Source organism: Cyclopterus lumpus, chromosome 11 (assembly GCF_009769545.1).
Source record: "Cyclopterus lumpus isolate fCycLum1 chromosome 11, fCycLum1.pri, whole genome shotgun sequence".
NCBI lineage: Eukaryota > Metazoa > Chordata > Actinopteri > Perciformes > Cyclopteridae > Cyclopterus > Cyclopterus lumpus.
Window position 1 is genome coordinate 6,257,522 of NC_046976.1, and position 22,723 is coordinate 6,280,244.

General features: G+C 42.8%; 1 protein-coding gene across 1 annotated transcript in view; it reads right to left on the minus strand.

The window, feature by feature from the left end:
* Positions 1-22,723, minus strand: part of LOC117738666 (dolichyl-diphosphooligosaccharide--protein glycosyltransferase subunit STT3B) — a 66,092-nt gene that overhangs the window by 38,523 nt on the left and 4,846 nt on the right. The gene's annotated exons all lie outside the window — the stretch shown is intronic.

Below are 22,723 nucleotides of genomic sequence, written 5' to 3' on the forward strand. Positions count from 1 at the left end.
GGCTAGTAGCTTGCTGGTTCAGGATCCAGCCTTTGGACATTTCAGAGGGACGGCTCCTAACTTGGACATCACATAAACCAACATCATCTTGGGTTGGATTACCCAGGAATTACACTATAGATAGTTTTAAGTCGCAATGACTATAATAAATCACCTCTGGCCAGATCCTCCTCAAATTGAATCAACATCAATAACCCTTGCACCGCTTTCACTTTATACTCACTTAAATACACTGTATATACTTTGCATTTTTTCCATTTTATTAATTATTTAATTCTTAAATTGAATATTTCCTGCTCTGCTATTTTATTGTCTACATTGTAACCATTGTTTGCTGCTGCTACAAACACATTTGCCCCTGGGATGAATAAAGTATCCATCTATCCATCAATGCGCACTTTCCGATCCAGTCCACAAACTAATACCGCCATGCTGGTGCAAAGGGTCCCACTAACTGGCTCACTGACAGCTGCCAAGTAGCTTTAATAATGCCAAGTGTCCTCCACGCCTGCCATCATCTGACAAGGTGAGGTGTCCGTTGTTTCATCGTGCGGCCGCATCACTTCGATCGGAGTGTGTGTGTGCGCGAGTGTGTCAGCTGGTTCATTGACCCAGTAAGGTAATTGCATTCTGTGTCTGTGTGATGGCAATATTGTGCACATGGTTAGAGACATCACTTAGTAAATCTGAAATTAAATATTGTATTGAATTAATTTAATTAATAAGATTATTAATTATTAGCCTGGCACTTTCTGCATTAGGTTCAATAATACATTGTCTCATTGTTTTCAGAAACCGGAGCAGTAAAAGTACATGAACAGCATCATTGGGATATTAATACCCAACACAGCTAATAATTGCCAGGTCAACCATTAGCGAAAACAGGCAAAAAATAACTAAATAATTATTCAGCAATGCAATCCTAATGCTATTGGGAATAACTCTCTCTTCCCCCAACCCCCCAAAAAAAAAAAAAAAGTAAATAGCAAACACTCTCCTGCATGCTCGAAACACAGCTGTACGAAGGTCTTATTTTGGTTACAATAATTTCAGTAGAAACATGTTTTCCATTGTGCAAAGACCATACCAAGGCCAAAAAATAGGTTACTGTGGTAGGGCTGGTTATCAGTACTTGATACATTTAAAAAGGTGTGAACTGAAATAACCCAGTATCAAGTATTATCAATATTTATTTCATCACAGATCTAGAAAAGATATTACTATTTGTGTTGTTTTAATCGCAGCCAATTACCAAAAGTTTGTTTTTAGAATCAACAAGACACGTTATTGGCCCCCTGCCGCAGCAGCTGCAACCCATACAACCAAGATTGAAAACGGTGCTAGAAGCCAACAGTGCTGGCGGAGTTTACAGATTTAACATGGAGAGGAAACAACAGGGTGGGTGTCACGCTTCTGCAGCACAGTGGATTGAGAAATGAGTGCAATGCAATGATTAAATAGCCGTGGGACATGTGATGAGTATCGCATGAAGTACTATATTGGTATCGGCATCACTTTAGGGGTACTGGTGTTGGTACTGGCATTGTAACTCTCTGAGCGATACCCAGCACTGCTCTGTAGGACGTGTGGAGAACCTTGCGAGAAAATCCCCAAAACATGTTGACAGTGGAATTCCAATTAAAATGCTAGACTGATTCAATTTACATGTGGATCAGTGCTTAGCATTGGATTGATACAAAAAGTGTCACTTTAATCTAAGCTTTTCTGAATGAAGCAGCTGGCAATGTTAACACAAGCAGATGGTTGCTGTTTTTGTGCCATGGTGGGGTGCAAGATCATCATGTCAATATGCAAAGAGACAAAAGATTGCCTGTTGGAACTAATGAATGAAAAATGACATTGCGTCCTGAGGAAACGAGACATAATGGCATAAATATTGACTTGTCGAGGGGAATAATTTCAATACACATTACTGTGCTCCAGCTTTAACTGGGAATACCCAGTAGAGAGAAAACAGCCATGAACTAGCATTGTTTATTAGCTCCAGCACCACATTTTGACAGTCAAGATAAAGATTACCACATAAAACGATTTGGGTTGTAAAAAAATAAAAGTCAGTAAATTCTGAAATAAGCCACAGCCTGATAAAGACATATCATTACCGTGGTGCTATTCTATGATTCTCTGTCTTTTTGCTTGTGGTTTGAAATTTGTTGGGATTTGGGACCAAGTGTAAAATACTCAGTCGGAGTTATTTGAATATAATTAGCTCATTTTCCTGACATCAGATTTATTGCGAGCGGGGTCATTTCTATTGACATCCTAATTATCTTTCCACAGACACGCAGGCTTTTATTCACACCTGTGTGAGAACAGCTCAATACCCATCACAATGACAGACGTATAATGCCTTGTGGGTCTAATAGAACAATCAATCCTGAATTAGGCTATTTTCTTAGCCAAGCTAGACACAAGCTATAAGCACAACAGGAGAGGCACTGAATAACAAATTATCCCAAACAGGGCAAAGAGTGCACAGTGATCATGCAACCAGTAGTACCATAACAGACCGAGCTGGGTTAAGTTGCAACCATTTCTGACAAAGTATTTTAACAGGTCAAATATATAAAATGACTAAGTGTGCACTTGTACAAAAGATAATGTTCTGAATAAATTAAACCAAAAATCCTTTTAACCAAAAGTTCAGATTATTCATGATATATGAATTAAATTACAACCATAGCTGTAATGCTCCATGGCACGCTGCTGCCAGTGAAGGGCAAGGGGCAGCGGAGGTCTATTTAGGAATCTGAAGGTACACAGAATGGTTTCACACTCCACATCTTCCTGCATTTTGAACTAAACGACTACAAACTGATTAGTGATCGAAAAACAAAGCAGCTGCTCGGTGTGATTCTAACTGCTCTCTATGATGCGGCAAATGTGCCTGGTCAGCTGAGTCCGATGAGGCCGGCCCCACAACCATTTCTAATGCCTCTATAGGAATGACACCAAAGTGGGATTTGTCTTGCCTGAGAAAACGCGCCACGCTGTCTCCAGATTGTTCTACCCGTCGCTGAATAACAAATGTATGAACGCCACAGAGGAAACAGCAGAATGCAGGATGGATTACATTTACTGTCATGTTGGTAAAGAAGCGGGGGGCAGGAATTCAGGTCGGAAAGAAACAACCGCAGCAGGTGGGACAATGTTAATGTGCAATACAGCATCACACTTTTTTGATCCCCTCCCTAATATGTAAACGATAGTTGACAAAACATAATGCAATCCACCACAAACTCAATACTGAGAATTAATAGTGATAATAATAATAATGTACACTTTATTGATCCCACAGTGGGGAAATTCTTCTCTGCATTTAACCTATCCTTAATTATTAAGGATTTGCCACCTCTTCGGTCTCACCAAAAAGTCAACACGACAGGCAGTGGGGTTTCATTTCATCGTATTATTTTGGTCGCTCAGTATGTAGAAAGGAATTGAGGGAGGATGATAAAGGTATTTTCTGTGTAAAGACAGAAAAGTAATGTCTACCTGAGCCGAGAATAGTCGCCTCCCTCTCTCTGTGAATGTGTGTGTGTGTGTGTGTCCATTCTTTAACCCATCCATGCTACGGGTTAGCGCCATTAGCTGCGAGCCACCATCTTGAGAGCCAAGTGCAGACAATAGATATGATCCGAATTTCTAACGTAGCACCGTAAAAAAAAGGGTCAGTGTTTTCTTTTTAAAGCACCCTAAAAACAGGCCTTCATTACAAGGGGAACACACCGAGACCCCCAATCTCAGTGCGTTCCCCAGCCATAACAGGTGGCGGGTAGAGATTATTAGCACTTGCAAAAAAAAACTGTTGGCAGATGTGAAGGGAATCCATCAATGGCAGAACCATTAGGCCACTGTGCTTTTTGTGTTCGATAACGCCACACAGAGGTGGCCATGTGGCACACAATTAACCAACTGGAGCTAGGTTAGTATTGATTAGTAATTACAGAAGATGGATGAGAAATCTGAACCCCCAACAAGTATTGGCTTCACACCACAGCAAACACTGTGCAGTATGCATTCTTAAGCAAGACGGGTGTGCGAGTACAGCAAGACGAGGCGGCCTCCCTTGCACCAGTATTTAGTCGACAGTGTGCAAAATGTAAACTACAACCTTGCTTGAAAGAGATGGTTGGGTTGATGTTACCTTTAGCAAGTAGCTCCAATCAGACACTTATTATTCCACTGCATGTGTGCAGAAATGCCGCAGAATCTGTCAGAGTTCAAAGCAAACCGATCTTCTCTTAAAAGATTAGGCTGCTCTTGGTGTGGGCTGTAATATTATAAATTCCCCACAAAGCTTAGCTTCTCATCTCCCAAGAACGCCCAAGACTGGACCGATACAGGACGCTGAATTGGCACAAAGTGGCGCACAAAGCGTTCACTGGTGAATCTCCCCCGCCCCCCCGATGGATGGTCAAGAATAGACTATGAATGCACCTGCAGCAATGATTTCTCCTGCTAATTTACTAAATGTGTATTTGGGTCATCTTCGTATTCCCCTCTGTAAGAGGAGGGATTATGTTAACTGTACCATTTGCAAAAAAGCGAATGAAATATCCTCTACTACAACAAATTATATAAGATAACCTATACAGAGACAGAGCTTTTAGCATGTAAACAAGCACAGCACACAAAACAACTCCAGAAAAACAACAATGTCAGCTGTTTACCGAATGATACAGTAGCCGATGCATTTCATTTGCGACCTGTAAACATTTCACAGGCTCTTAGATCTCTGGGGATCACCCCTGATCACGAATCAAAATATGACAGTTTCAAGACCTGTACTAGCCATCCATGCATGTACAACGGACAAATGCTGTCGGATTAATATATATCGGATTGACAACTGATGAAAGGACTTGTGAAGATGTGAGGTCCTGGGACAGGGATGTCGTATGTGTACAGATTGTAAAGCCCTCTGAGGCAAATTTGTAATTTGTGATATTGGGCTATATACAATAAACTTATTTGAATTGAAATAGATGTTTTCTGTGACAGTCTCGGCAGACTACATGGACACCAGATGGAAAATAAAAAGTGTGGTTCTTAGCACTGCAGATTAAGGGCATGCAGAGAGATAAGTGTCACTAACTGCAATGTAGACACGTTGGGTGGCTACATGATGGGATCAATGTAATATAGATTTCCCCACACACTTTATAATGGCATTGTATAGGCACTGTAAATGCCATTAAACCTGTAATCAGTCGAGAAAAAACTAAAAAAGTACGGATGGGGAAAGCCATTGAACCACTGCAAGTCCACAGTTGGTCCCCTGACTGAGTCAAGAGGGGACGTCCCGTTCATCGCCGAGAGACCAAACAGAAGCAGCTCAGTGAGCTTGTTCCACACATGCAGGGGAGAGTTTTTCATGAATACATATATACATTTACATGAAGCTTTTCACGGTGGGCTGCACGGTGGTGTAGTGGCTAGCACTGTCGCCTCACAGCAAGAGGGCCGCGGGTTCAATTCCCGGTCGGAGCGGTCCTTCTGTGTGGAGTTTGCATGTTCTCCCCGTGGCAGCGTGGGTTCTCTCCGGGCTCTCCGGCTTCCTCCCACAGTCCAAAGACATGCTGCAGGTTAATTGATCTCTAAATTGCCCATAGGTGTGAATGTGAGAGTGAATGGTTGTATGTCCCTACATGTGCCCTCGATGGACTGGCGGCCTGTCCAGGGTGTCCCCTGCCTTCGCCCTATGTCAGCTGGGATAGGCTCCAGCGCCCCCGCGACCCTAATGAGGATAAGCGGTATTGAAAATGGATGGATGGATGAAGCTTTTCAAAATGGAGGTACCTGGCGGTTTTCAGTGTTGAATTAATAGAAAAATGGATACAATTAAATTCCAGCAGGCATCCGGAGCTCTCAAGAAGGAAAATAACCGTTAGCAAAGACCCGGCGCGATTAAATATGCTCAACTGCACACTTTGCTAAAAATTAAAACACACCAAAACCCTGAAGAGCCAAAGGCAATACAAGAAATTAAGTCTATGATTTTTTTTTTTCCCCTGGACTTGAAATGCTGTTTTGAGTCAGCAGGCAAGCCACGACTCTTAAAGTGGCAATAATCTATAAATATGTTTGTGAAAGTGGGTGATGAACCAACATTAATATGTGTTTGTGATGAAAGGATAAACATCGGCGCATGAAAGACCGGCAGACAGATTATCAGTTTGTTTAAGGGCACCTGCTGCTCTCGTTCGGCATGTTTTCCAAACCAGTCCTTCAGGTCACAAACACTCCTCCATCAACTCTTTTGTTAAATGCTGCAGAGCCAATAAGCCAAGCTACACGCAGTGCTGGATTTAGAACCGTGTTAAAACGTCTTCGAAGTAAGAGTGATTCAAAAGCAACTAAAGATTTGTACTTTGAGTCCATGTGGAGTAAAAAAAGGGGACTTTTCCCAAAAGCACAGAGTCACTGAATCTCGAACTGCGGCATGTGAATCAAAAGGCAATGGATGAAAGGCATGCCAATTCCACATTTAGCCAAGGAGTCCACTGGGGCAGAAGCTTCTCTTTTATCAAAACCCACTGTTACCGTCGACCAAAAAAATAGGGCAGGCACGGCGAGAGCCGGGCGGAAACAGCAGGCAGCGGTGGATCCCGGAGTCGGGGAGTAATTACTGGCACACAAAAAGCTTTGCCGTCATAACGGGCGGCTAATCATTTGGATATCTCAAACACATACACCGAGGACAAACAGCGGCAATAATTGCAGGCCTAATCATCGTGTGTTGAGATCTCTATTGAAAGCTTTCTCTCCTAAAAACTCGGGTTTGATTTGGAGAGAAAAAAGGGAACGGCACAGGTTTGCTCTGAAATTTCTTGTCCAACTATTGACATGGTCTAATGAGGAAGGCAATTAACAAAGAAGTAAACTCCTAATGACTAATTGCGGTAGCCCGTTCGAAATATCCTTTGCTGTGGACGTGAAGGAACACAGCTCAGAGCCTGTAGTGCTTAGGAAGACCAGTGCACTTTGGAGCTACACACTAAATCCTCCCACTGTGAGGCTCTAGGCTGAAAAATCCTGCAGTGAGGGTAAACTGAGGCCAGCTGCCTACTGCTGCCTACCGCTTAAAAATCATCTTCTCCTCGTCCAAATGTCCACCTGCTGCGTGAAAAGCGGGACACCGGGAGAAAAGGCTCCATTAAAGACACCGCGATGGCCCAAAATGAAACCATAAAGCCAAATGTCAAAAACACTGCTGTGGACAATTACGCAGTCTACATTACGATTGATTAGCCTGGACGAAAAAGTTGTTATTGCTCTGCCCTTTGAGTGTAATTGTTTGCGCTATGAGCTGAACAGTCACTAAGAGACAGCGGAGAAAACCCTGGTAAGACGTGTACGCCTCATTGGCTCAAACATCAGCGCACGGCACTCAATAACGCTTGACTCAAAAAAAGATACTGAGCTCTTTACGACGTGTCTCTCTGGCAAACTCGCAAACATTAATACAGCGTGCCTACATCTTAACACAAGTTATTGCAGCCCCCAAAGCTGCCATATCTGCATGAATGGGCTTGCCGAGGTAGTTCAGAAATCCTGAGGGGTCAAAATGTAGTGCCAGGGCTGAGTAATTACACTGTCTTCTGTACCACAGTGGTCCCTTCATCATTATTTCCCAGCACATGGCTGCCTCTGCCATTTCATATTCTATGGCTGTGAGATAACGTTGGTGTTCTCTCAGGCTTTTCGTTTTCCCTCTTGTCCTTCAGTGACGACAAAGCAATGCTTCAACTCAGGGGAGTCTTTCAGGAGGTATGGACTCCTGGATCTCCCATCCTCTCCAGTGCGCAGAGCGCACACACAGGGCAGGCAGGTGTATGTTTTGGACCAGCTGGAGGCGGGAGAGGGATTCTTCACTGACGCTACAGTTGGACGCGCTCAGGGTAGAGGAGAAATTAGCGGTAAAGTTGTCAAGTGGTAGTAAATGTACAGTGTAGGTTTTGCTTTGTATATGAATGAACACTGCAGCTTGGAGGCATGTTCATACACCACCTAGTGTGTTTAACAAGGTAACGTTAAGAAGATGGTGTTAACAGCAGCAAGCGGCTCGTTAATTCAGATTTAAATTTTCGGGTAAGCCGCTTTGAAAAGCAAAAAGATGTCGGCCCTCTGAGACTTTGCAGGGCTCGATGTTGTCTCGCTCTAAAATCAACATGTGCGTTCTATCATCCATGTACTTAGTGTATATGCACAAGTCGTGCTCCAGTTCTTCCACTCACCCAACAGGCTTCTGTTGTTCTCACTAGTGAGGAGTGATAACTTCTTCACAGATCAAATGCATGATCATTTCTTATTGTAAATCAAACACACAGATCTACTCTATATATATTGAATGACCCCGAGGCAGAAAAGGTCAGTGCAAATAGCAGTCAGCATGTCATTTGTATCCATCTGTGGGCCAATCAAAAATAAATCGTATTAAACCACCTTTCCATAAAGCAATAACTGCAAGTCCTCTTTGATCCGGGCGACGTTGACTGACAGAAAGCAGCCATAGACTGAGCATGCAAATATTAGCTTTCCAGCCCCAATGTGTTAGTTTCACACTTCCCCAAGGGGGAAAAAAGATGTGTCGGTGAGAGAATAGCTTAGTCATCTGTGCCACACTGAGCAGCTGGAAAAAGTACCGCAGGTGTAAACCCTCTTATTTCAGACACTTATGTGGGGTCCTTTTTTCTTTAATAGAATGCAAGTCATATATGCTGTGGATGTTATGTACATGAATAGTTTTTGGGAGAAAGAGAAGATATGGTGAGACCAAATCATTCCGGTAACAGACTGCACAAACGCATCCTGCATACAGAGATCTTTTCCCCACATTAACTTTCATTTAAACTTCATTTAGCCTAAGTGAACTGGTGTGAGAGAGCACATTGCTCATGCTTACAGAAGACACCGCCAAAGATCTTTGGTAATTCGGTGAGTGACTCAGTGTAAACAGCTTTTAAAAGCTGTTTCTGTCCTCACTTACTTGGGTGAACTGATAAACAGTTGTGAGCACTGTTATGCATTTTAAGCATTAAGACATGTATGAGGGCGTGAAAATGTATGTTCTCTAGTAGAGAATATTAATTTTCACGCGCTCATACACGCCTGTGCAGATGAAAATAAAAAAATACAAGACTGCCACAAAAGATCCATTGTCAGATCAGGTCTCCTTTGTGGAAGACAAAAGAGAGGAGCGGAAGACGATGACGGCAACATGAGCTCAGTGCATGCCAACAAGAGAGCGCTCGTTTGATATAGCAGCCCTTAATGACCTGCGCAATCTAATGAGCAGCCATGCCAAATAGAGATATCACCATGGGGGCTTCCAGACTTTGTAAAACATATAAAAAAGCTACTCTGTCATAACCGTGACTCTGCATGCATAATTGCACCAGAGGAAGAGGACATTGATTTGTTTGGTGGGGGAGGGGGTTTGCAAAATTGCTCACTGTAATTTCCAGCTGAGGAAAGACAATGAGCCTTCTGTTATTCCTCAAATAAAATGTCACCCCAGATGCGGCGAAGCTTTCCCCACTTTAGGGCCTCAGCGCCATGGATGAAGGATTGCTCGTGGCCAAAACGGAGAATACTGGAGCTGTATGTGCCGCTACTCATCACTCAGGCCAAGGTGTCCCTTATGCATCTCAGCACGGGGATTAGTTATGTTCAGAGTCTGTGACAGTGAAGCAGGAAAAAAAAGGGTCCAAACTGAGTAACTGTAGTCAGAGTTTACGCCTTTCGACAAGTTGCTGTAATGTGGATACGTGTTAATTTTTCAAACGCGATCCCTTCAGTGCAATAATACAGTAGGGCTGCACAGTGAAGCGAGCGGTCGGCACTGCTATGACATGAGCGAGGTGTCTACAAACACAACAGAAATGGAATCGCTCATTTCATTGCCCACTGAAACACAGTTGGCATGATCCGTCTTCGATACTTCAGTAATGATAAAAAAAAAATCAAGCAGCACAAGCACTCCCAGATAATGTATCTGTATGAAATGCGCAGGGATAGCATCTTAGTTGAAAACGAGGCTTCTGGGCAAAGAGAATACATAAAAGACAACAATGAGCTCATCCTGGATGGAAACTCCACACTGGATAGAGTCAGAGCGGTGGATGGGAGCAAAGGCTTCCTCTCACTCACTTATCTGGGTAGCAAATCTCCAAATCCCAGCCAGAGGGTGTGGGGTGTGGAGGGACATATCCAGCACCCTATTACAGCTAGCCTGAAAGATGGGACTGCGGTTAATTCTTAGCCAAATTCAGCTATTGTCTATCGAATAGGGCCAAACCTAGTGCCAGAATGACATTACGGCAGCTCTTGCTGCAGCAACTGCAGGTAGGCTGTGTGTGTGTGTGTGTGTGTGTGTGTGTGTGTGTGTGTGTGTGTGTGTACATGATGAAGAGAGGCTGATGGAAAAGGAGAAAGAGACAGAGACAGATAACTCTCTCAGCCTGACTCCTGATTGAACTGCAGCCCAGAAATGCAGTAGGGGGAATCATCCCTCTGCAACTGAATGATGCTGATGCAGACAGCAAGACTAATGTCACAAGCCATACAGCCAGTACCTCTTAAAGAGACATGCTTTGTGCCAGTTTCAGAGCACCCTCTATCAAGTCAGGGTGATCGACATCTTTATCCTAAGACAAAGGTTGGTTTTTTTTTTTCATTTTGTTTGTAGAAATTACACGATAAAGAGGCAAAGTCACACGCCGTACCTTCAGCAACAGCTCCGGAGATGAGGCTCATTTGCTCTTAGGCAGAATGAAAATACCTTAACACCACCTCAGCTGGAAAAGAGCAGCCCAACTTGTCCCAGCCGGGATAGATTGTAAAATCGGGCTGAACCAACCATCCCTAAACATCACTTCTGAGAAATCAGTTTGCTGGAAGAACATCTGGCTATTGGCTACCTACTCGCCAAGACTATTACATCACCGTAATGCACCAGTGCCAAATTGAGCTATATGTGTTACATCGTCAAAAGTCAAGGGCCGTGCTTGAAGAAGTTCTGTTAAACCCTCTCAAAAGAACGGTGACAATTGCTTTCTGAGGAAATGCTATTGAATCTTTCTGTGGCTCTAATGTATTTTGCCTTCAGTACCTTAATATCAAAAGGCAAAACATAGTATGGCTGCGAGTAACAGTCTGTGATATTTTCTTGATAATTCTAAAATTGTTCAGTCTGTGAAATAACTGAAAATAGCCAAATATGGCCCTTAAAATATCCTAGCACTCTGACCATTAGTCAAAAAGTCATATAAGACCCACACATTGTGCATTATACAAAGAAAAGCAACAAACAATCCCGCACAGAGACTGGGAAATGGTCACATTTGGTATTTCTGTTTGAAGATTAACAATAATATAAATAGCTGATCTATAATTTTCTGCTGGTTTATCAATTGACCGACTCATTGTGCGAGCGCTCAATAAAAAAAGGGGAGAAATACTATATAGTTTACAGTCCGTAATAAAGAGGGAAATAGATCCATTCTGGCAGCCAAATCCCACTGGAAGTCACACAAATTGATGTACCAGATGGCAACAGTGAGAGCATTAGGGGAAAAATTATATTCCTTAACCTCCTCACTGGCACACTGAATTGCTGGGGGGGGGGGGGGGGGCATATAATCAAAGACTGGAGGAAATACATTAAAACCTCAACATAACTGTAACCTAAACGCATTGACCAATGTTTAATACTGTTAGGATGACAGGTGACAGAGCTATGCAGGGCCTCTACAAGTACATCTAGCTTTGAAATTAAACTATGGGTAGCTAGCTACTGGCTGTGAAGACCAGATGGGAGTTAGATCACAGTTTGAGAGCAAGACTTTGCTTGCTAAGTTAGAAAGACGTACTCGTGGGAAAAGAACACAGAACACATGAAACAAAACGAGGAAACTAGCGAATAAGAAACCGAGAACGACAGAAGGAAGAATACCTCTGTCGGTTTGCCACTCTGATTGAAAAAAGTATGTTTCAAGGTCAAGATAAGAAGTCATGCTAAATGAAAGTCTAATGACTGTGGTAATTGCCAAATTGCTGGAGCTATACTGAAAGGGATATGTCGAAGTCTGAGGTCACATATCTCTCCCGAGTGAAATCATATCAAGAGCCTAATGATCTCCTTCATATATTCCGCTAAAGCTTTGGGAGCATTTTTAATGGAGGTGCCATCATCAGAGCTGGATTTCATTTCTTAAGTGAAGGTAATATCCTCCTTGATCTCACCAACTAGAAATGCATCCGCTTAAAAAAGGAAACATGCCGTGAAGGTCACAGGTTGAGATAAACTCCAGGAGAGAAGACGGAACCATCACAGGCCGACATTAACTTCAGTGTCTTTGATTTTAGTGTCGCATGCGAAGGATCAGCGAGGTTGAAAGCAGCACTTGTCGCAAAAAGAAAACACCAACAAGAGCATGAAAAGTAAAATGCCATCATAAATAATAAATTGAAGATCTATAACTAAAACATTTACATGGAGCCGAGAACTCGTTAAAATCCAAAGCCCGGGGCGTCATTATACTGAGGAGTTTAGCAAAAGGTCGAGACCAATCCAGATAATTACCTACAGCTATAGGTTTAATGGACACAGAGGAATTGTCAAAAAGGAGCCACGTGTTGCTTAACAAGAAATGCACTCTAAAAGAGTACCCTCGAAAAAGCATCGTCTTGTATTTCAGGCTTCTGGAGGCCTCCAACAAAGCTCCAGCTTTTTGTTTGCACTGAAGCAGAGTCGGGGGAGTAGGGAGGAACCACTCAAATGTTGCACCAAAAAGCTCTTTGTGAAACTGGTCCTCAGGAGGCTGAGCAGACTAAAGGCAATAAAGTAGTCCATGAATATAAGTTTACAGAAAGTAAAAACCCCTCGACATCATTGTGGGGGTTGGTTTATGGCTGTTACACCTACAGTCTATGGGCATATCTATGGGTTACACTCGCTGTCTTCTTGATTCCTCACAGATCATTTTGTTTGTACGCCCTCTGGCATTTCGAAGAACAATATAACGAACAGCGCATGGAGTATAAACGCCTCTGGTCATGTTGGAACATGGCTCCAAGCAAAAAGATTACAACTAATCTTAAAGCTACGGTTGATCATCTTGAGAAATTAGCAAGGGCACGCTAGATTTTGAAAATAAGCCACCCATGTTGCCAACTTTTTTCCAATCCAATGAAAGTAGCTATCAGTACTAGCCCCAAAAGCTGCTAAACCTAGCAAGAAGGTTGCCAGTGCAGCCCCTCTACGCTCAGCTCAAAATGTATGACCGCGAATGGCAAGAGAGATACGAACGTCAGTGTATGCAGACACCAAACATAGGACATTTTTATTTTAAAAGTAGAGGACCTGCAAAGTGATTGCATCTTCACCTTGTTTTCTCCTGACAAAGCAAGAGAAGATATGAGGGATATGTTGGCATCACCATGACATCCATATGGTGACTCGGAGGAAGAGAAAGAAAGTGTGCCAATCAGCTGCTGCGACTCAATAACAGAGGCGAAGAATGATTGCCCTTGCATCTTCCCCCACCAAGCAAAAAACAGCTTGACAAAACTCAACAATGAAACTGAGAGCTTCAAAGGATTACAGCAAATTTCCAGGGTATCCGTAGAAGCCTCAACATCGAGTGGGTCAGTCCATCCCTGTAGTTGGGAAATGTTGAAGGACTGCGGCTGTTGAGAGGGAGCGTGGCACTTGGGGCAACGATTAGCATTTGGAAAGAAAGGCTACTCCTGTGGTGCTAGATGTCTCAAGGACACATTAAATAGAGGAGTTAGGTAGGGGGAGAATTTTGTATTTTACCTATTAATTTCAGCAAATCTGTTCTGAAGACTTTGCTAGAGCTTGAGGAAGCATCATAAAAGTAGGATTTTAAGCCATAACTATGCAAAATATCGCTTGAAATGTTGTAGTTTTTTACGCGTACCAGAATACTGGACAAGTCATGGTGCAACAATACACACATGGGTGTGTGTTCCCAGTGGGTTAAGAGAAAAACCAAAACACTGTCCAACATGATGCACTCATCCAAGTTTTTTTTAGCCCCTACTGTATGATGGCGGGCTTTTAATCCCGCTTAATCTCAGAAACTGCAACAAATCCTTTTCGCTTCAGGCGTGGTCCGACAAGATTGTACAAGTTATTAACGCAGGTGTGATCACCAATATCAGAATAGTAGGATTTCTTATTGGATTGTTTTTGGCTCTATATATATGTTTTTGGCTTTATATATTTTATATTTAGTCGGCCCCTTTTCTCATTTATACTATTATTCTTTTCAAAGAGGGTTCAAAAAAAACTATCAGTGATAAGCCCATAATATTTCACTTTAATTGTAAGAAGTTTAATGTCTGAAGTCTGAGACAAACTGTTTATCTAACAGCCTGCAAGTGCACGCATGCTGTGGGTTGCCTGAGTCAAGCTATTCTCAAAGCATTCCTTAAGTCCTTTTTTTTATAGCAGCAGGTTAGCTGTTTGCCAACAATGTCTGAAGTTTCCATGAGAGGAACCTGTTCTCAGCCAGCACTCACATTACGTTGTGCCTTCTACCACTCTGACTGACATGGAGATGATGGTGGAAGGCAGGTGTTAAAGTGATGACACTGACCCGAAAGAGTGAACTGAAATAAAAGCCACCCCAGTATCCGGGGATTTATGTGTGGTCTTTCCTCATGAATAAATATAAGCAAATCCAATGTCAAAACGTGACAAAATAACTATTTCCACATTATTGCCTGTGACATCGGAGTTCACAAAGAAATGTTTCTGGTTTAAACAGCTTACATTGAATATTAAATGCCGTGAACAGAATTGTAGTGACTTTAAACTTTCTTGATTCATTTGTTGCATTGATTCATTTCAATTTCCCTCCCTTTGCCTATATTGCATAAATGTCACAGTTGCCATGCAGAGATCCAGAACCGTCATCCGTTTCCAGAGGTCAGCAGTGGTACGCAACAAAAAGAGAAAGTCCTCATGTATGAGTTAACATGTGTACACTTGGACGATGGAATTGAGTGCTCTGCCAATTTAAATACATGGGTGATTCAGTGCCAATAATTAAAGTTAAAATGATGCATTTGTATTTCTATATTTATCTTTCATTAAACTATTTGTAAAAAACACTATATGTCCTAAAAGTGACTTTAGTCATCAAATACAGTGGAAGAAAGTCATTACATTACTGGAGTACAAAACTCAAACGGTCCAGAAATTGTGAACAAAAGTCACAAAGGTGTGGTGGAACTGCTGCTCGATTATTAGTCATACCATTGGCGCCGTGTAAGACTCAATGATATTCTCCATGCCTGTGATGTGCTGTGCTGTGCTGTGCTTCCCTGTGCTGTGACACGAGTCTGAGGTTGGAGAATTAAATTGTTAAATTCTACTCATTTAGCTAGTTAACTGTGCTAGCTAGTGGTTTCTCATTTGTGGTCTGATAAACAATAAATGCATCACATTCAGTGGTAGCAAACATGTAAATAGGCTATTAGTTCCCCAGTAACCCAAACAGGAAAAGCAAACTTGTTCTTAACCGATTCAATGACACGCAAATAGTACGGTTAATGTGATTCTTTCTGGTGTTCACATCAGAAATTAACCACTCCAGAGTTCACTAGACAGCGGTACGAGACCACTCCTTCAAAGCGGACCAGATATTAGTTGTTTGATCCACAACAAGTTTTGACCAATCCAAACAAACCTCACCAAAAGGTGGTTACCCTCAAGGTCCAACAAGGCTGGTGGCATTTTGTCCTTCAATTGGGTCAAGCCCTAGACTCTGCACCACCTTGTTTCATATCTGCTGACCCAAACTACCTGCCAGCTGCTCTTCTTGATAACCCACTATAATATGACAGCCGCATGACAGGCTTGTATTTCTCAGCCAGTCACAGATTGACAACCTATTGCAGCTGTCATTCTGTTCTACTTGACACCACTCTATTCGTTCGTCTGCCATTTATTTCTCTCTGCCCAGGGCCTTCCTCCACCCATTCCTCAGATTGTACTGCCCAAATTTGAAGCCTATCCCTAGGAATGGGCTGGACTAAAGCATGAAAAAAAGAAAAAAAGAAATCACACAGAAATCAAAATGGTCGACTTACGGTACGGTTTAGAGCATGGTCCCAAGAGACTTTCTTTTCAGTTTGCATGTTACATGTGCCTACAAAGTTGTATACATGTAGGTCAAACATAGCACTGGGGCTGCTTACATTTATAGCGGGAGCTATCGAGCCGAATCACCATTTAGAAAAATTTAAATCCTATCCGGTAACTACATCTTTGACTTTAAATGCGTGTGCCGAGTTTAGTTATGGAGCATGTTTAGTCCCTCCAAAGCCCCTTCGTTGTTTTATGCGAAGAATGGGTTGCCACGGCAACAGTGTTACACAAAATATAAAATGATTTGTGTGCTGGCATCATGAAAGTCTTTGTGTGGAACAAATTTGATTTACCTACTAAGAGAAGCAAGTAGAGAACATTTTCCTTCCTGTTACCAGTAGGTGGCAATACGAGTAGAATTAAAAATTAGACTGTACTATTCTTCAGGCCTGGCGTTTCATCACACAGGTGGAATTTGGAAAGGATCTGATCATGTGGAGTCGAGTTTAGGGCTGCAACAACGAATCGATTAAAATCGATCATTAAAATAGTTGGCAACGAATTGCATTATCGATTCGTTGTGTCGCGCGATTATTACGCCACTCAATAAGACGCGGAGATGTTTGAGTATAACAAAGCGGAGCAACAAAAAAAGCCGGTAGAGCAAAGACCATCGGAGAGACCCGTAACGTTGTGCGAGAACTAACTTATTTCCCCAGTGGTGAACGGCTGTTTCTACGGAGACAAGCCACGCCCCCTTCCCTTCCTGCCCGCCTGCATGCTGCATGAAACGGAAATTATCGAGACGGAGTCGGTGAAACTTCGAGCTGTGTGAGCCTAGGGATGATGTTGGCCGTTTCTCAATCCAAAGTATGCCGAGTACAGACTTGTGTTCTTTTGGAGTCTGGACTTGGGAGTTTGGACTCTGGAGTCCAGACTCCAGAGGACGGGAGGACGCAGGACGGTCTTTCTGCAATTGGAACAGCAGCGAACTTGATGACGTCACCACGTCAGCTGTTCTTGCTCATGAGTTTACTCCAATTATTCACTGTAAATTATATATATATGTACTCCAATTATTCACTGTAAATTATATATATATATATATATATATATATATATATATATATATATATATATATATATATATAGTTATATTAACAGTTCTTCTACAATATAGTTATTGTAATTGCAACCCTCAGTTAAACTGATTTAACCTGTGAACTAATAATAAACTCTTTGTGCTCGTTAGATCCTCCAAACAGAATGATATCTCATGTGTAACCGCTACGGAGACACCAGAGCCAGCGGATCATTTGAAAAAGTCCTGCCGACATCAGGCTGTTCTCGGCGGCCACACTGAGCGCTGACCGCCCGGCGCTGCAGGCTCACCGGTCCCAAGAGCCGGAACTCAAATCTCCGAAACCGTCGGCGCATATTTTTTATCGGCTGAATCTCGACAAACCGACCACAGATTTGATGCTTAAACTAATAACTTCTCGACTGAAAACGTCCTAAAATTACATTCCGTGACTCAACAGTATTTAGAAAAAGTCAACTTTCAGTTGAGTATTTTGTCCTTCCCCATTGCTCCCCGTCGCTGGTGCGAAATGCATTGTGGGATATTGGCTGTCCAAAGTACGCACAAGTCTCCTCTGATGCATCCTTTGGAAACTGGGCGGATCAAGTCACATCCGGGCATTTTTACCGTGCTTTGCGAGAAGCAAACTTTTGAATTGGAACAGTACTTGGGCCGCGACTGATGACGTTTCACAAGTCCACGAGAACACAAGTACGGACAAGAACGCATATTGAGAAACGGCCATTATGAACCCAAACACCAGGGCGTTAGATGTTCCGACGTTTATGGGATGTCCACAACAAGTATAAAGCAGAACTAGTGGTTATTTATTCCGTGGTGAACGGTGGAAATAACTGTTTTTACGGAGACAAGCCAAGCCACGCCCCCTTTTAAGTCAGTCTTATTTATGTACAGTTTCTTTTTTCTTTTAAAAATTAGCAGGTGCGGCCTATAGATAGGTGCGCTCTATAGTCCGGAATTTACGGTACCTGTTAAGTGTGCATTTCCTGGCACAGTTCTGTTGAATAAAGGGTTGGAAATTAATGCTTTTTTGTTTTATTATCCGATTCATAGATTAATCTAATTTATCAAAATAATTGTTAGTTGCAGCCCTGGTCGAGTTATATCAGTTTATTCGTTCACGGCGAAGGATCAAACTTCGACCAAGCGATTAAGAGCAGATGGAAAGAACGTGTTTTTTTATAAAATTCAAAATGGCAGAGCTTAATGGTCTCTAAGAAGCATTTGTAGAGAAGACCCAAGCAGACATCTGTACGATGATAGTTGGCAAAAAGCGTGGGCTTTTACAACTAAAGGGGGCGCTATAGAGACATTTTTTCTGACTTTCCAATAGATATAGTATAAATATTCTAACAGGAGAAAATACAGTACTGTGGAAGATCTACTGGGACATCTAAGAAAACAGAGCAGTGGGAATAGAGGCAGAGGCCAGGGAACCCTTTGGGCAATAACATCATATGAGAGATTACCTTTAGTTATGGGGTTTAGTTTATTTCCATAGTGATAAAAGCCCGAAACGGACGGTGCGGAATTCCAATAATTAGAAAAACCAAATAACTGACAAAAATATTCAATAGGCTTACAACAATCTTACCTTGCAACGAGGAAAGGGAAAACAAGACAAAACCGTAACAAAAAGCAGCACTGTGTGGCTAAAACTACCTGACTTTCATAATAACCTCTGCTTTGGGAATTCATTTGATTAAGCCAGCTCTCAGCTACCTACCTGTTTTTACTGCTGATGCCTAACAGTGAATTCCTAGGGAGTTTCTGCAAAGTGGTGGAGGGTTTAAATGGAAAAGGGGGAAAATTACTCAAGAATAAGCTGAGCTGAGCTATTTTAACTATTCAGTAATGCTTTAGAGATGCTTTGAGTAGCTGATCGTATTAAATGGGCTCTGCTGTAAGTAGACTACAGAAGACATTCAATTTAACCTGAGGCTGAGGCAGACAAAATAGAAAATCAACCCTATCCTCCCTGCATTAAAAAAAAACAAAGCACAAACACTACACATGAACACACACACGCACAAACTGATGAGGCACTTTTTGGAACAATGAAATCTCTCTGGCTTCAACAACCAAAACCTCCCTCAGATTGGATGCCTGGCAGGCATTAATTTCTCCCCTCCACCTCCTACCAACCCACCACTGTATCTCTCTCTCCTCCTTTCTTCTCCTCTCTGTATGCAGGTGCGCTCGCCCACAGAGCTGCACGCTGACTCCTGTCAGTAAAAGGACATGATAAGCACAGATCCTCTCTGTTCCCTCTGCCCCGCTTTCCATCCCGCATCATCCAGAGGACATCCAGGACCACTTCAAAGCCAGCGGGAAGCAGAAAAGGAAAATACAGCGAGGCTGAGACAATATTCAAGGGTTGTCGGACCAACAGTGATATTCCGTAACCGGCCTCGGGGTGACGACACGAGACAGTCATAACGAGCAGATATTGTGATGTACTTGTGCAAAAACACATGCACGGTGTGAATTTACAACCCCTTTTTTCTAAAGTCTAAGACTACACCCAGTAAATGCTGGCCAATATTACTCATTCACCGAGATAGAAAAGTGAAGGGATGTCAGTTGGTAGTGGTGCGTTTGCTTCTGAAACGGAGCAACTCGCTATCGGGGAAACACACGAGAGAACGCACTCACGGGGGCTACAAAAAAAAGTGCCGTCAATTACAAAGCTGCATTTGCTAAGCGGACATGTCGCTCCGTCTGTTTTTTCCCAGTCGGATGGGTTCTGCAGACCGGGTGGTCATGGAACGACAATCGCATCAAAGCGCCTGTGACAATACAGAACAAACGGCTCGACGAAAGCTGCATCAGCCGAGCATCTCCGCTTCTGCGTGACACACACTGGCGTGCGAGTAGGCGCACAGAGTTTGTCTGCGATTCCTGTCGATGAGAACACAGGGGATGGATTTCGTTCTGCTACACAGGGTCGTCTCTGGGCCCGTTCCAAAATCACCGCCAGGAGAGGATACAGTTAGACCGGAGGCTCTCAATATTCTTTCAGCCAAGGACACCTTATTAGATAGAGAATGTACTGGGGAGGCGGACCCTTTCATGTCTGCTCGTTTCTTTTTTTACATTTCTATATCTGCAAGATCACCACAAGAGAAATATATTGTTAACATAAAAAAAAAAGATTTTAAAGGATACATTTGTTAGATTAGAAAGTAATACTTGATATTAGGTCTTCATAATACGAAATCAGTGAAACCTATCCAGGTGTGCTTTCTAAAGCACACTTAAATTCAACCATATGGCAACTATATTAAATAACTTGAAGTCTCGTTTTTTCAGCAGCACCACTGCAACCTTGAAGTAACATTACCAAAGCGGAACACTTGTATGAATAAAACTCTAGTTAAAAGCAGTGGTTCAGTCCTATGCAAACAATGACTGTGTTCCACTTCAGCCGGCTGTGAGGAAAATACTCACACTTTAAATGTCTACTGCAAACTGACCTTCAAACCAAAACAATAATTTAATTAAAACTTTGGAGTCCTGCTGGTTAGTGAACGTACAAAATTGTGAATGCTGCCATCCACATCCTAGATGTGTAGAGATGTGAGCACCAGGCTTGGGTGTAATCAGATGCTTGTGTTGCACTGCTGCCATGCTTTAAAGTTATAGGAGTCCACGATAGCACACTTTAGCCTCCAAAAAGGGCGTGGAGTAGGAACACAATGCTCAACGCTCTTAAATTCTCATTAGCGAACGGCTGCCAGCAGAAGCACAACGCCTAAGGTTGAGAAGAGGTAGGCAGAGGACCGGCTCAAGGTAATTTTGAAAAGCCGTGGCTACATTGTGCTGTAGCTTATGCAAACAGCGGGTTAAGCTGAACCTCTCCCCCACCACCACTCTCATGTATTTAAATGTAAAATTAAACAAACACTTAAACTTGCTCCGGCCACCCTGTGAAGCTTTTAATATGCAGGTGAGCACACAAACATCGCTCTGGATGTGGCGCAAGGCAATTCATCAAGCTAACAAATTGGGCAACTCAGTGCCATTATCCTCCATCAAGGCACCCGTGACTCACGTGGCCTCCGAGCTGCTGACAAGCACCCCTTGTTAGGTGGCAATCCTGCCAACGCTTTCGGAATGGCCCCAACCAAATTGTCTGACAGGCTTAAGTGAGGGATGAAAACTAGGGGGTCAGCTACCAGCGCTCTATCACCTTTATACATTATAATGCCCTGCAAAGCTGAATGCACAAACCGTTGCCCATTATTCACAATCACGATAATCTCAGAATAGAGGGTATGAAGACAGGACGAAGAGACTCAACTCAGCTGTAGTGAATTATTACGGCTGATATTCAAATTACATTACATTACATGTCATTTAGCTGACGCTTTTATCCAAAGCGACTTACAATAAGTGCATTTAACATGAGCATGAGTCCAAACTCAGAACAACAAGAATCAAGCAAGTACAATTTCTTCAATAACGTTAAACTACAAAGAACTATCCTTAAGTGCCATTTAAGTGCTACTAAAGTGCTAAACAACAAAGTGCTATCGGTAAGGGACATTTAAGTGCTACTAGAGTGCTACTACGGCTCTACCCTCCCTATTCAACGTATAATCGAAAAAGATGTGTTTTTAGTTTGCGACGGAAGATGTAGAGACTTTCTGCTGTCCTGATGTCAATGGGGAGCTCGTTCCACCAATGAGGAGCCAGCACAGCAAACAGTCGTGATTTTGTTGAGTGTTTAGCTCGAAGTGAAGGAGCTACAAGCCGATTGGCAGAAGCCAAGCGAAGTGAACGTGCTGGGGTGAACGGTTTGACCATGTCCAGGATGTAGACCGGACCCGATGTGTTCCCAGCACAATACGCAAGTACCAATGTTTTGAAGCGGATGTGGGCGGCCACCGGTAGCCAGTGAAGGTCGCGGAGGAGCGGAGTAGTGTGGGTAAATTTCGGGAGGTTGAAGACCAGTCGAGCAGCTGCATTCTGGATGAGCTGTAGAGGTCGAATGGCATTAGCAGGTAGACCTGCCAGGAGGGAGTTGCAATAGTCTAGCCGTGAGATGACCAGAGCCTGGACCAGAACCTGTGCCGCCTTCTGAGTGAGAAGAGGTCGTATTCTCCTGATGTTGCACAGCAAATTAAATGTTAACCTCGTTGTACAAATAAAAACAAACTAGTAAATCCGGTATGAAATTGTGTTTAATAGTGCCTCCATCGTACGAACACACACACACACACACACACACACACACACACACACACACACAGCCTCCAAGGCTGGAGTAGAAACAAAAAGAGTAGCTGCCAAAATAGTCATTACCTCTGGCACTGCTGTGAAACAGCTAATAAGTTGACGCGGTAACTCAAATCTATTAAACTAAGAATAATGTTAGTCTAGGAAGCCGGACTGTAATAACAGAGGATGGGTGCTCTCTCAAACCCATTTCTGCTGCAGGTAACTGGACACCGCCTGAACGCTGAATATTT